The sequence below is a fragment of the Pinus tabuliformis genome, chromosome 7 (genome assembly GCF_031772625.1).
Source record: "Pinus tabuliformis cultivar Carrire ecotype Pingquan chromosome 7, CPIR1, whole genome shotgun sequence".
NCBI lineage: Eukaryota > Viridiplantae > Streptophyta > Pinopsida > Pinales > Pinaceae > Pinus > Pinus tabuliformis.
Window position 1 is genome coordinate 1,149,148,914 of NC_142293.1, and position 11,832 is coordinate 1,149,160,745.

General features: G+C 42.5%; 1 pseudogene; it reads right to left on the bottom strand.

Annotated features, from left to right (window-relative positions):
- Nucleotides 1-10,504: 10,504 nt before the first annotated feature.
- Nucleotides 10,505-11,089, bottom strand: LOC149251558 (large ribosomal subunit protein uL4 pseudogene; annotated as a pseudogene).
- Between the last annotated feature and the right edge of the window lie 743 nt (nucleotides 11,090-11,832).

The following is an 11,832-nucleotide window of genomic DNA, read 5'->3' on the forward strand; positions in this document are numbered from 1 at the left end:
TATCAGTTCTCCACCTGAAAACACTCAAAAACAAGCTAATTATGGATCATGTCAACTGCTCCACTGAGCATCTGCACTGAATGTCAACTGCTCCACTCTGTACCTGCGCTGAATGTCAACTCTAATGAAGGCTACCTGCGCTGGGCGAGATTGGCCAAGTGGCACAGTCATTCCTCAAGGTGTCAAATGCCCAGGAAGCTTCCAAAATGACACTTGGATCAGGGAATTCGCCTTGTGATGAGTAAGAGGATCTAGATCTCCAAGTGGAAGCAAGAACCTCCAAGTGGACTCAAGAATTAAAGAATAACTAAAGTGGGAGAGGACACTAGTCAGCTCCATGCCAAGCTCAAGCTGACTCATCCTTTCTCCAAATCTCCTATATATAGAGCTCTCTCATGAGGTCTATGGAGGCGGGAATCTGGTGAATGTAAGGAAGTGCTGTTGGTTTGAGTATAGAACTATTGGGTGATTTGCTTGAAGGAGGTGAAGAGGAGATTTCTTTCTGTTGGGAGGTGTTGCTGGATTGGGCCTCTTATGGTTGTAACACTCTCAGAACTTTACTTCTTCCATTAATAAAGAATTTGAGGTTCTTCTATATGCATGTGTCTCAATGGCGTATTGATACTTGTATATTTGATTTATTCTAATCCTTGAATCAATTATGAATGTATGCTTCTTGTAGTTTCCCTCTCTTGTCATTTTGCAGGATCTTGGTGTAGCTAGGCCAGTGAAAGAGCAAGGAGCTGGGAGCAAGCAGCAAAGAGAGAAGATTGTATCAATCATTAGCGGAAGATAACGATTAGTGGATCTCTTTCTCCCCTCTCTTACATCTCATAAAGAAGTAATCTTGAATAGCTTTGCATTCGGTTGTTGCTGAGGTACTATCACCCTTAGAGTGGGATAGGGTCATTCCGTATTGGATACTTTTCCCAACAACAAATTGGCGACTCCGCTGGGGATTGTATCTTGTTGGTTGTTTGTGTTTTTTGCTATTCATTTCATAAACAAAGGGAGTACCGAATCGAACTGCATTTGGATCTTTCAAATGCAAAGTAGAGGGCAGCTACTCTAGCTCAGTTTCTGGGAAAGTTTATGATTTGAAGAGCTGATCCACAAGGACTCTAAATAGCTCTTAGTGATAGCTTTTCATCCTCCTTTTCATCCCTTAGTGTGTACTTGACTGATAGCTTCTGATTTGGCCAAAAACTGTGAATTTTTGAGCAATCTGTGACCCGGAAACCAAGAGAAACGAAAGTTTCATTCTTCAGTGCAGGCTGTGTGAAGGCTGTCTGCATTTCAGTGCAGTTCCCGAAGGGGCTACCTGCGCTAAAGGTCAAAGTGACAGTGTACTACCTGCGCTGAACCAGTCTTGCCTTGTGCTACTGGGGTTTCCTGCTGTTTCTTGCCCTGTTTTCACCCTTGTTTTTGCAGCCTGTTACCAGTCAATGTACCTATCTGAAACCAACTTTCCTTGCCACTATTCCGCCTTAGTTGTATAACGAAACTGTATTTGTTCTTTGTGTATTTCTTATATCATTTGCAGTTTCCCATAACGAAAGTGAACTAGTCTTGCTGTGGCCTCTTAGATCTAGACCTGTGATAAAGTGTCGTTTTGATCTTAAGAGTTAGTTTGTTTGCTGTTCATAGCTGATTGAGCTTTTGCTTTCGTCATATGGTTTGAATTTATATATTTCTAGTGTCGAAACAAGTAAATCTTAAGGTGTCTTTCGATTTTGGACAAGCTTGTTTGCTTTCACTTGAAATTGAATTCAAAGTTATACAACAGCTTTCTTTTTGTGTCGCACAAACATTAAGAAAGAGAAAAGAAATACTTGCATTGTGCATGTGCATTATGACAGTTTGCATGTTGATTTAGGGAAAAGTGCATTAGTGTGTGCTCTATGATCTGTGTGAAAAGATGTTGTCTTTCTTTTCCCTCAGTAGTTAAGATTTTCAAAGTTGAAAGATTGAAAAGCTTGCTTATCATCTTAGACTGCATTTAGGAGTGTTATCCATACATCTCGTGGTGATCCATAAAGGCAAACTGCTAAACAAGATCAACCTTAAAATAAATTGAATTTACATAACAACGCATTGAAACATAATGCAAACACATAGAGGTCTAAGCTAGAGACGTGTTCCGGCGTCGTTAAACGTGATATCTTAGCGTTGAGTGGTTGGGTGATTCCTCCACGGTGAAGCGATAAGTATCAATACGGACTTGTGCTCCCACGTACCGTCGCGTATATATTGGGAGACCCCTATAGGAACAAAGCCTTTATCCATAGGAATCTGTGTCGGCCGCCCTACTGATCGCAATGCAGTGAACACAGCATTCACGAAGATCGACCACTCGTACCGTAAAACGTATTCTGTGGTTTTGCGAAAAGTTTGGCACACCCTCTGCCTAGAACTCCAGAGTAGTTTCTTTTGGCCTTTTTCAAACTCTATAACTGAAAAAGTCCATCCGAGCATTTGTCACTTCGGGCTCGTTAAAACATCGAAGGAGACTAGAGTCATCTTTAGCTTTTTCTCGACTCTTAAAAAGTGAAAAAGCATGTTGTGTCTAAAGCGTCGTTATAAAATTTATTTTAAACGGAACATAATCACCTCCTATTCCTGCGTTGATCTGTAGGTTGAGAACATGGAACGCCCCAACCAAGGAATTCCACATGATGGAAATCCTAGTCCTTTCTCCTCTTGGGGAGAAGTTGGTGCGCCCCACATGGCCACATTGTCGCTTCCAGGACTGACAATTGGCCTGCCAATTTGGCTATTCTCAACCAATGTAGTTCAAAACACCATGGTTCCTGAACAGTCGAGTCAACAGTTAGATGAGTCTAGAGCTGCCCACCAGCCTTCTACTTCCTATAACTCTTCCTCCAATCCTTCATCTTCGCAAGGTAGAGCCGGTAAAAGCCAAGCTCCCATGGAGAAGAAGGAGAAGAAGAAGAAGGAGCCTAAGGCGACTGGGGGCAAGCAAAAGACATCTGACAAAAATCCACACACAACACAGACCGGGCCTAAATCGCCATGTGTCATATGTAGAGGAGACCACTTCCATAGAGATTGTCCCTGTATTCCCCAGATACTAAGGGACTGGTCCCCTCGGTTGCACAATTCGGGAGCATCAACCTCTGATAGCCATGTTGATTGCTTACCGTCAACCAGCGAAAGTGAAGGTTCAAGACAAAGAAGGGGAGCAAGATTCCCCTGCAGACTGTGTGAAGGCGATCACGCCATCCACCGTTGTCCCTTCTTAGACGAAGCGAAGAGAGTTTTGGAAGATCGCCCGGTTTCACCGTTGAGACTTCCTCCTGGATACAAAAAACTCGTGCCAAGTCCTTCGTTGGTTGAAAATACAGCTGGCCCACTCAAGTGGTCAGCTGAAGCGTCAGTCATTGAAAATGAACCTACTGAATCCAGACCAGACGAAAATCTAAAGGTCGATACGGCAGTTGACCCGGTTCTTCCTTCAGAGGTTTCATCCTCAAATGACACCGTCACTGAAGATTCATCTTCAAATGACACCCTCACTGAAGAGAATAAGGATGACACCATCCAGATTCTTTTCATCAACACAGATTCTGATGAACATCAGGGTAATGCGCCCATTCCTTTATCGCAGGAAGGAACATCGTCAGGGTCATATCCGGCCGTGTATTCAGTCCCACCACCAAGCAACCTGGTTGTGTCCTTTGATTGGAACCAACTAGGCAGACCCCGGTTGCCAGCCAGTATACCATTCAGAATCATTGTCCAAATTTACAGAATGGTAATGGCTGGAACTATCATTGATGAAGGGGCATCTGTGAGTATCCTTTCCTCTATTGCTTGGAAAGCACTGGGTTCCCCGGTGCTTTTGCCTGAGATAAGAAATCTCTCGGGTTTTGATAAAGGAACCAGTCGACCATTAGGGATCCTCCTCAATGTACCTGTTACATTGAAAGGGAAGACCGTTCAAATGAACGTGATGGTCGTTCAAGGACCCTTGGATTATAACCTACTCCTTGGACGAGACTATATATATTGCATGGGAGCTATAGTCTCCTCACTCTTTAGAGTAATGTGTTTTCCACACGAAGGAAGAATGGTCAAGCTCGTAGACCAACTTTCATTTCCGGGATCACGCATCGCAAATAGTCACATACCAACCCTGAATGGTCTATTCACCCAAGAAATGTCTCCACCCCCAGTCCTCCTTCCCGATGAGTGCGAGTGATTCGGAAAGATGGGACTGGAACCCAGGGGGCATGCATCCTGGTCTGCTTTGGGCAGAGGAAACCTTGGGTATAAGGTAGAATTTCCGCGAAAAAATATGACTAGTCCGTACCCCGTCCGTGGAAGGAAGAGGGGTTGTTCTGGAACAGGATTCTTTTGTCAAGGATACTTGTTTGACAAAGGTCATTCACCATTGTCTACTTCGGTAGACAGTGCCGAGGAAATGTTTTCGTTTGATGGTGTTAACAAAACAATATTTGGGTAACCAGAAAGAGGCAAGCCTCACCCTTTAAAACAAATGTTTTATCGGATAAGTAGGGGCAGCCTCGAAATTTTACTTTATACCTGGGGGCATGCAAACCTTTTGGAGTGCAAGCTAAGAGCGGTTATTTATCTGTTTTTTGGATTAGTCGTTTCCGAACTTGCATAAAGAAAGGATGTGGGGCAAAGGTCAAAATTTGCCAAACGAGGAGCATAGCTTCGTGAGATAAAGCTCCATAAAAAATAGCTATCTCACAGGAGCATTTCTTATCTTATGACTGGGATATCGAGCAGTTTTATCGCGGAATTTATGCTCGTTAAAAAATAGAAAAGCGAAGATCTGAGCAGTTTCAACACATAGTTCATGCTCGTTAAAAAATAAACATAAGAATGAGCAGTGTTTTGGCGCATTCAAGCTCTTTAAAAAATGAACCCAGTACCGGTAAATAACCATTGTGATCGTAAAATTATTAGCCATGAAAAGCCTTGGTCGTGTTTGCACCTGCCACCTCCATTTCATTTGGCCAATCGTTCACCTCCATATGATTGTTTACCCATTTTGAGAAACAGCTGCGAAGAGTGATTTCACCTAGCCATCCTTGTGACACTGCCGTGATTGGAAAATTCCAACCTGTACCTGGAATCTGCTGCTATCCCTGTTTATCACTCGTTCCTCAAAAGACGAGTCTTCTTTGAGCTCTTTTCTCCTGACTCGTAAAATATTAAAAGTTTGCCGAGTTTTGGCCTTCCAGCTCGTTAAAGTGACCGGAAGAGCTATCCCTCCTCTAGATTTTAATATTTTTGGACCTGAGGGATTATTACACAAAAAGGTCGAGCGCTTGTTTTATTTGGCTCGTTAAAGTTATCGAAAACTCATCCCTTCTGTATTGTTTTATACTTTTTCGGACTTAAGGGATTAGATGACGAAAAAGGAATTTTGGAGTTAACTTTCTGTACCTATTCAGACTCTCTAAAAATGAAAAGGACCGAGTTTTCCTTGTCGTTAGACTCGTTAAAATGATTAAATAGCGACAAACTTGTCTTTAGACGAGAACGAGTTTCCCTATCGCTAGGCTCGTTAAAACATAGCGATGGGCTTGCCCGAAGGGCAGGTTATAGAACAAGCATATGTTATCCTCCTCAAGCTTGACAAAAATAAAGAGGTACTGGTCAGAAATGACTGGGGAAAAATTGGGAGAACCTCAAAGCTTTAATGGTAGCAAGTCGCTCTTGAACATGACACTTTGTCCTCCGTATCACATCAGGTTGGGTTGTTTCATTCACCGGTCTCATCACCATGGTCTTCGCCAAACCATCCACATTTGGGGTAATGCTACCGATCCATCACATCAGTGTCGTTATATGTTCAAGAGATGTTGTTCAGAAAGAGTCAGCCGTGTCCCATCCACTGCCATACATTATCCTTCATCCACCCATGATCGCCACCCTGAATCATATTTCATAGATTGTTTTCACCTCCACTAAAATCATTAGCTCCGTTCCGTGTCACTGATGTGGGATTCATTAAGGCCCTCCTTTGACGGATCGCTTCTTGTCGACTTCAGCTCATTATCCAAGAGGTTGATCTAGGGACAAACCCCCCAGTACTTTGAAGCTTGCATGCCTCAATGGCAAGTTTCTCACTTCCGGCGACAGGTATACATTAATGACCTTCGAACAGAAAATTTTGCGTGGTGTTCGACGCCAAGTCCTTTATTCACACCACGTGAATTGTACTGCAGTACCTTGACGGTCATTATCATTATCGGTGATTCCTCTCGCGCTTGTTAACGGTTTACATTATTGACCGGTAATCAAGCGATGTCTTTCCATGTTCGACTTCAGCGCAATTCTCACATGGATCGACTTGTACTTAGAGTGAAGATCGAACGAGTTTGAAGACCCCGGATCTAGTTTCATCCATCCGGGCTGCGATATATATTCAGGAAATATAAAGACATTTGATATGTACATCATTACAGCAGATGATCATCCTACTCAAAGGATGATAATTTCAGTAGAGAATTATCAGTCTACCATCAGACGATCGTCTGTTCTATGTACCAAAATGAATTTATAAAGCTGAGCATGGGAATGCCCGCCTCAGCTAGATCATGAAAGCAGAATGAAAAATAATGTATTGTATTGTATTTTATTACAGGTCACCTCTCAGCGATTGAATGAACTTCGGATCCTCCTGATAAAGCATTTCACCCGATAAACGACCTCATACTTTAGGGGGCAACTGTTATAGACATTTTTGTGCCTTACAGCATGAAGCATGAAATGTCAATAATCTAAGGGATCCAAAGTCCCTAAACATGTTGTTCTTACCCCTAGAGGAACAAGGTCAGCAAACCACAGCACTAAATATCAGTTCTCCACCTGAAAACACTCAAAAACAAGCTAATTCTGGATCATGTCAACTGCTCCACTCTGTACCTGCGCTGAATGTCAACTCTAATGAAGGCTACCTGCGCTGGGCGAGATTGGCCAAGTGGCACAGTCATTCCTCAAGGTGTCAAATGCCCAGGAAGCTTCCAAAATGACACTTGGATCAGGGAATTCACCTTGTGATGAGTAAGAGGATCTAGATCTCCAAGTGGAAGCAAGAACCTCCAAGTGGACTCAAGAACTGAAGAATAACTAAAGTGGGAGAGGATACTAGTCAGCTCCATGCCAAGCTCAAGCTGACTCATCCTTTCTCCAAATCTCCTATATATAGAGCTCTCTCATGAGGTCTATGGAGGCGGGAATCTGGTGAATGTAAGGAAGTGCTATTGGTTTGAGTATAGAACTATTGGGTGATTTGCTTGAAGGAGGTGAAGAGGAGATTTCTTTCTGCTGGGAGGTGTTGCTGGATTGGGCCTCTTATGGTTGTAACACTCTCAGAACTTTACATCTTCCATTAATAAAGCATTTGAGGTTCTTCTATATGCATGTGTCTCAATGGCATATTGATACTTGTATATTTGATTTATTCTAATCCTTGAATCAATTATGAATGTATGCTTCTTGTAGTTTCCCTCTCTTGTCATTTTGCAGGATCTTGGTGTAGCTAGGCCAGTGAAAGAGCAAGGAGCTGGGAGCAAGCAACAAAGAGAGAAGATTGGATCAATCATTAGCGGAAGATAACGGTTAGTGGATCTCTTTCTCCCCTCTCTTACATCTCATAAAGAAGTAATCTTGAATAGCTTTGCATTCGGTTGTTGCTGAGGTACTATCACCCTTAGAGTGGGATAGGGTCATTCTGTATTGGATACTTTTCCCAACAACAACAACCCCCTTTAAGGTAGAAGTTAATTTTGGCATTACTATATTTGAAGGAGAGATAGATGAAGATTCTCTACATAAATGGTTAAATTTGTTGGAAGGATATTTTCTAATACATAATTTTTCTGACAGAGAAAAGATTACTTTTACACTCCTTAAGGCCACCCCATGTCAAGGACTGGTGGGAATCTTACTATGAGTAAGGGGACGGGGAGAAATCCTCACTAATTTTATTCACACCCTCTTGAGATGCTTTCTAATATTATGTTAAGGAACAATATTGACCTATTGGGAAATGTGAATACAAGTACATAAAATGCACCACACTATGGTAGGAAAGGGAACAAGCAGTGTCAAAGTTCATGAATATATTTCATTCCCTATGCATGAAGCTGAGTATCAAGGACTTTGAGTGAAATTTGGTGCTCAAGTATCGTGATTGTTTGCAAAAATACATCTAGGAAGAAATGGAGTTCCTGGACATGTCCTCACTTGGCGCAACATACTGGTGTGATGTGAAGATCAAGCAAAAATTTCAACAGAAGAAATAAGACTTTGGATCTGTGAATACAAAGCAAGGCAAGGGCACCTCCAAAGCACATAAAAAAGGATATATCTAAGGTGGAGACACCCAAGACAACCTATGGAAGCCAAAAGCAAAGAATAACAATGGGAAGATGAAGAAAGACATAGGAAATTTGTGTGAGTTCCACAAGAGCCCCACTCAGAACACAAATTAATGTCGCACAAAGAAATCACTAGTTACCGATATGAAAGATTCATAGTTAGATGCAAGTTTTAACTCTAAGACAGAACCTAATAAGGGGAAATAAATAATTGATGCATAAACTAGTGCCAATGTTGCCACCACCAAGGTTAAGAAAAATGAACCTGAAGATTCCGAGGAGGTTGATCATCTCTTCCACTCATAGATGTGGGTGAAGGGTGCTCTACTGCAATTCATTGTAAATAATGTAAGTCAAAAGAACATAGGTCATTATGTATTCGGGCCTGCTGAAAACACCACATCCACAACCATACACCATTGGGTGACTCCACCAAGGGATAGATATTTGCATCATCTAGTAGTGTCACCTTCCCTACAAAATCAAACCTTTCATGGATGAGGTATTGTGTGGTGTTACTCCCCCTGAATTTTGTGTTTTTTTATTAGGCAAACCATACTTGTGGAAGAGTCATGTTGTGTATGGGTCCATACCTCATACTATTTTTTTTTTTCCCGTAGAAAAAAAATCATAATTTTATTCATATTGATAAAATTACATTTTGTAGATGCTTGAAGCATATGCAGATGGTTGTTCCTGTGTAATGACAGGCATCAAACAGTAAAAAACAACAGAGAATAGCGGATGGTTGTTCCTGTAAGACAGGAAGGTAATAGAAATAACAGAAAAGTAATGTTGTGTCAGCAGGCCTATGTTTTCCTGCCTTTTTTCTTCTCTACTTTGTGCCAGACTCCAGCGTTGGGAGTGGGAACAATTATAGCAAGTTGGTTTTCCTCTGTGTACATTGGTTGTTCTTCATCAGATTCCGATCCTTCGAAGCTATGTGCTCGCTTGGCGCCGCTTATTTCCAGCGGTAATTCTTGTTTCCGTACCAAGTGATCTGGCTCCAAATTGGGCCCCTCGGTGCTCTCTTCCTGTGTTTTTTCCTGTCTCCTACGCGCGTCTGTGGGTTCTGTGTTCAGTGCCTCTTCCTCCAGTGGTTCAGTATGCTGCCAAACTTTGGGCTTTTTCTGTTGTTTCTTGTTCCCTTTTTGCCCCTTGCTAGCCAGTGGGCATGCATATTGAAGGTGCCCTGTCTGCAAGCAGCTGCGGCATCTGAATGTCGTGTTCTCGTAGTCAAGTTGTTGCGTCCACAGTGAATTATTAAAATTCAATGTGATGTGATCTGGGAGTCCTTGACTTAGGTCCACTTCAACACATATTTTGGCATATGTGAAAATTCCTCGAATAGCTCTGTCTTCATCTGTTTTAAGATGTTTTCCTAGGGAGTTCCCAATCGCTGTTAAAGCTTTTCGGTGCCAAAAATGTAGTGGGAGGTTATGCAGCCTTACCCACACTAGCATCGTTGAAACTACCATGGTATTGGCATCAAAATCCAGGAACCAGGGGGTGATAAAAAGGCCAGCACTACCCCAAAACCAAGGTCCCTGATTAATGATATTGTCTCGTTCTAGTTCTGTGCTAAATCTGACTATGAAAAAACCTTTAAGGAATAGATATATTTCACATTTAGGTGACCAAGATGTAAAAACCCATTGATGCAGCGCATCCGCTTTGGGCCAATAACCATTAAATCTACATATAATAGCATTGTGGATTAAATCTCTGTATAGATCTGTTACCTCTGGCAACGATACAGTAAGCATGGGTGATTCTGGCTTCTGTTCCACTATGTAGGGGCCTGGAAGCTCTGATGTGGGTGCTGGATTGTGTTGTAATGACTCCTTTCCTTTGACTGCATCTTGGAAGGAACCTGTGGTTTTTGAACTGGTTCCTTTGCACCCGCCTCGTAGTCTTAGATTGAGGATGATGGTTGAATCTTTAACAACTCCATAGTGCTGGAGTGTGTGCTGGTCCTGCATCCAGTGTCCTGAAAATAATAGATTTTGGTATGTCACTGGAGTTCCCAATTTGTTTTGGATCTCCTTTTTTAACTCCAAAACATTCATTCCTTCCCAGATCTGCACACAACAATGTCTGCCTTCTATTGATCTGATAAAGATCTACTTTAGGTCTGACGGATCAACCTTATCTAAGCCCCGATTTACTAGATTGATCTCCAGATCTAGCCGGTCGATGGTGGATCTAGGGTTTATAAGTCTTTCCGCGAAAGCCTTTAGAGCAGCTGGGGTTTTCTCAACCCCTTCAACGCCTTCGCTGAGAACTAGCGGCAGCTCGGGGACGGATACAATCCTTAGACTTCGAGCCATGACAAAGGCGGGGATCGCAGAGATTGCTAGGGCAGAAACCACTGCATGTCTTTTTTGGTGCCAATTTCGCCAGATTTTTGTGGGAGCGAGCATCCATCCGCCGCGATACTTGTTGCGAAAAGCTCCCTGGCCAGCTCTGTGCGTTCCGTCTCCAGCAACACGGGGGATTCGGGAAACCGCCCGTCTCGTTCCCCAGAACTCCATGGAAGTCTGATGCCCTTCCCTAATGCACGTTTTCATCACGTCCGGAAAGGGAACGACATCGTTGCCCCCTTCTGCACCTCTGCTTTCAGCATCTAGCACTGATACCTGAGGACAAGTTGCTGCAGTGGCCGCTATTGATCCGCTCACGCCCTCCACCTTTCTTCTTTTATCCATACCTCATACTATTATTATTACTTTGGGTTGAAAACTATATAAGATACTAGAGGTAGCCCCACCTATCACCATTTCTTTAATATTTTCTAAGAAGTGTAGTAAGTTCATATTCTAGACTGGGAAATTTAGTTTCTTCTGATTTAGTCTCAGAGTAAGGGACGATTGTGGCGATATCCATGGCCCTCAGAAAGGGCTTCTTTGCATAGTAGAAGCAAGTGGATAAGGTTGTGGAATAATACATGGACATATTTTCCTCTCCCACATGGGTACTTTTGCACTGTTATGTCAAGCATTCGGTCGATATGACCCCTAGAGCACATCTACCTAATGGACCAACATACTCTTACTCTCTTCTAGAAAACGGGGAACATATAACCATGTTCCTCACCTTATGGGAGCCTAATTGTACTTGTATGAAAGAAAGATGGGACCTCGAGACTTTGCATTGATAATTAGGCACTTAACAAAGTTACAGTTAGGAATAAATACTTTATACCATGGATTGATCACTCTCTTTGCTAGCTCAAGGGGGATAAGTACTTCAAGAAGATTGATTTGAAGTCTAGCTATCACCAAGTTCTAATAGAACCCATAGATTTATGGAAGACCACCTTCAAGTCCAAGGATGATCTCTTTGAGAGGTTGGTCATGCCTTTTGGCTTGACAAATTCCCCCCGCAACTTTTATGAGGCTGATAGATGACATCTTATGTCCTTTCACCAACTCATTCGTGGTTGTATATC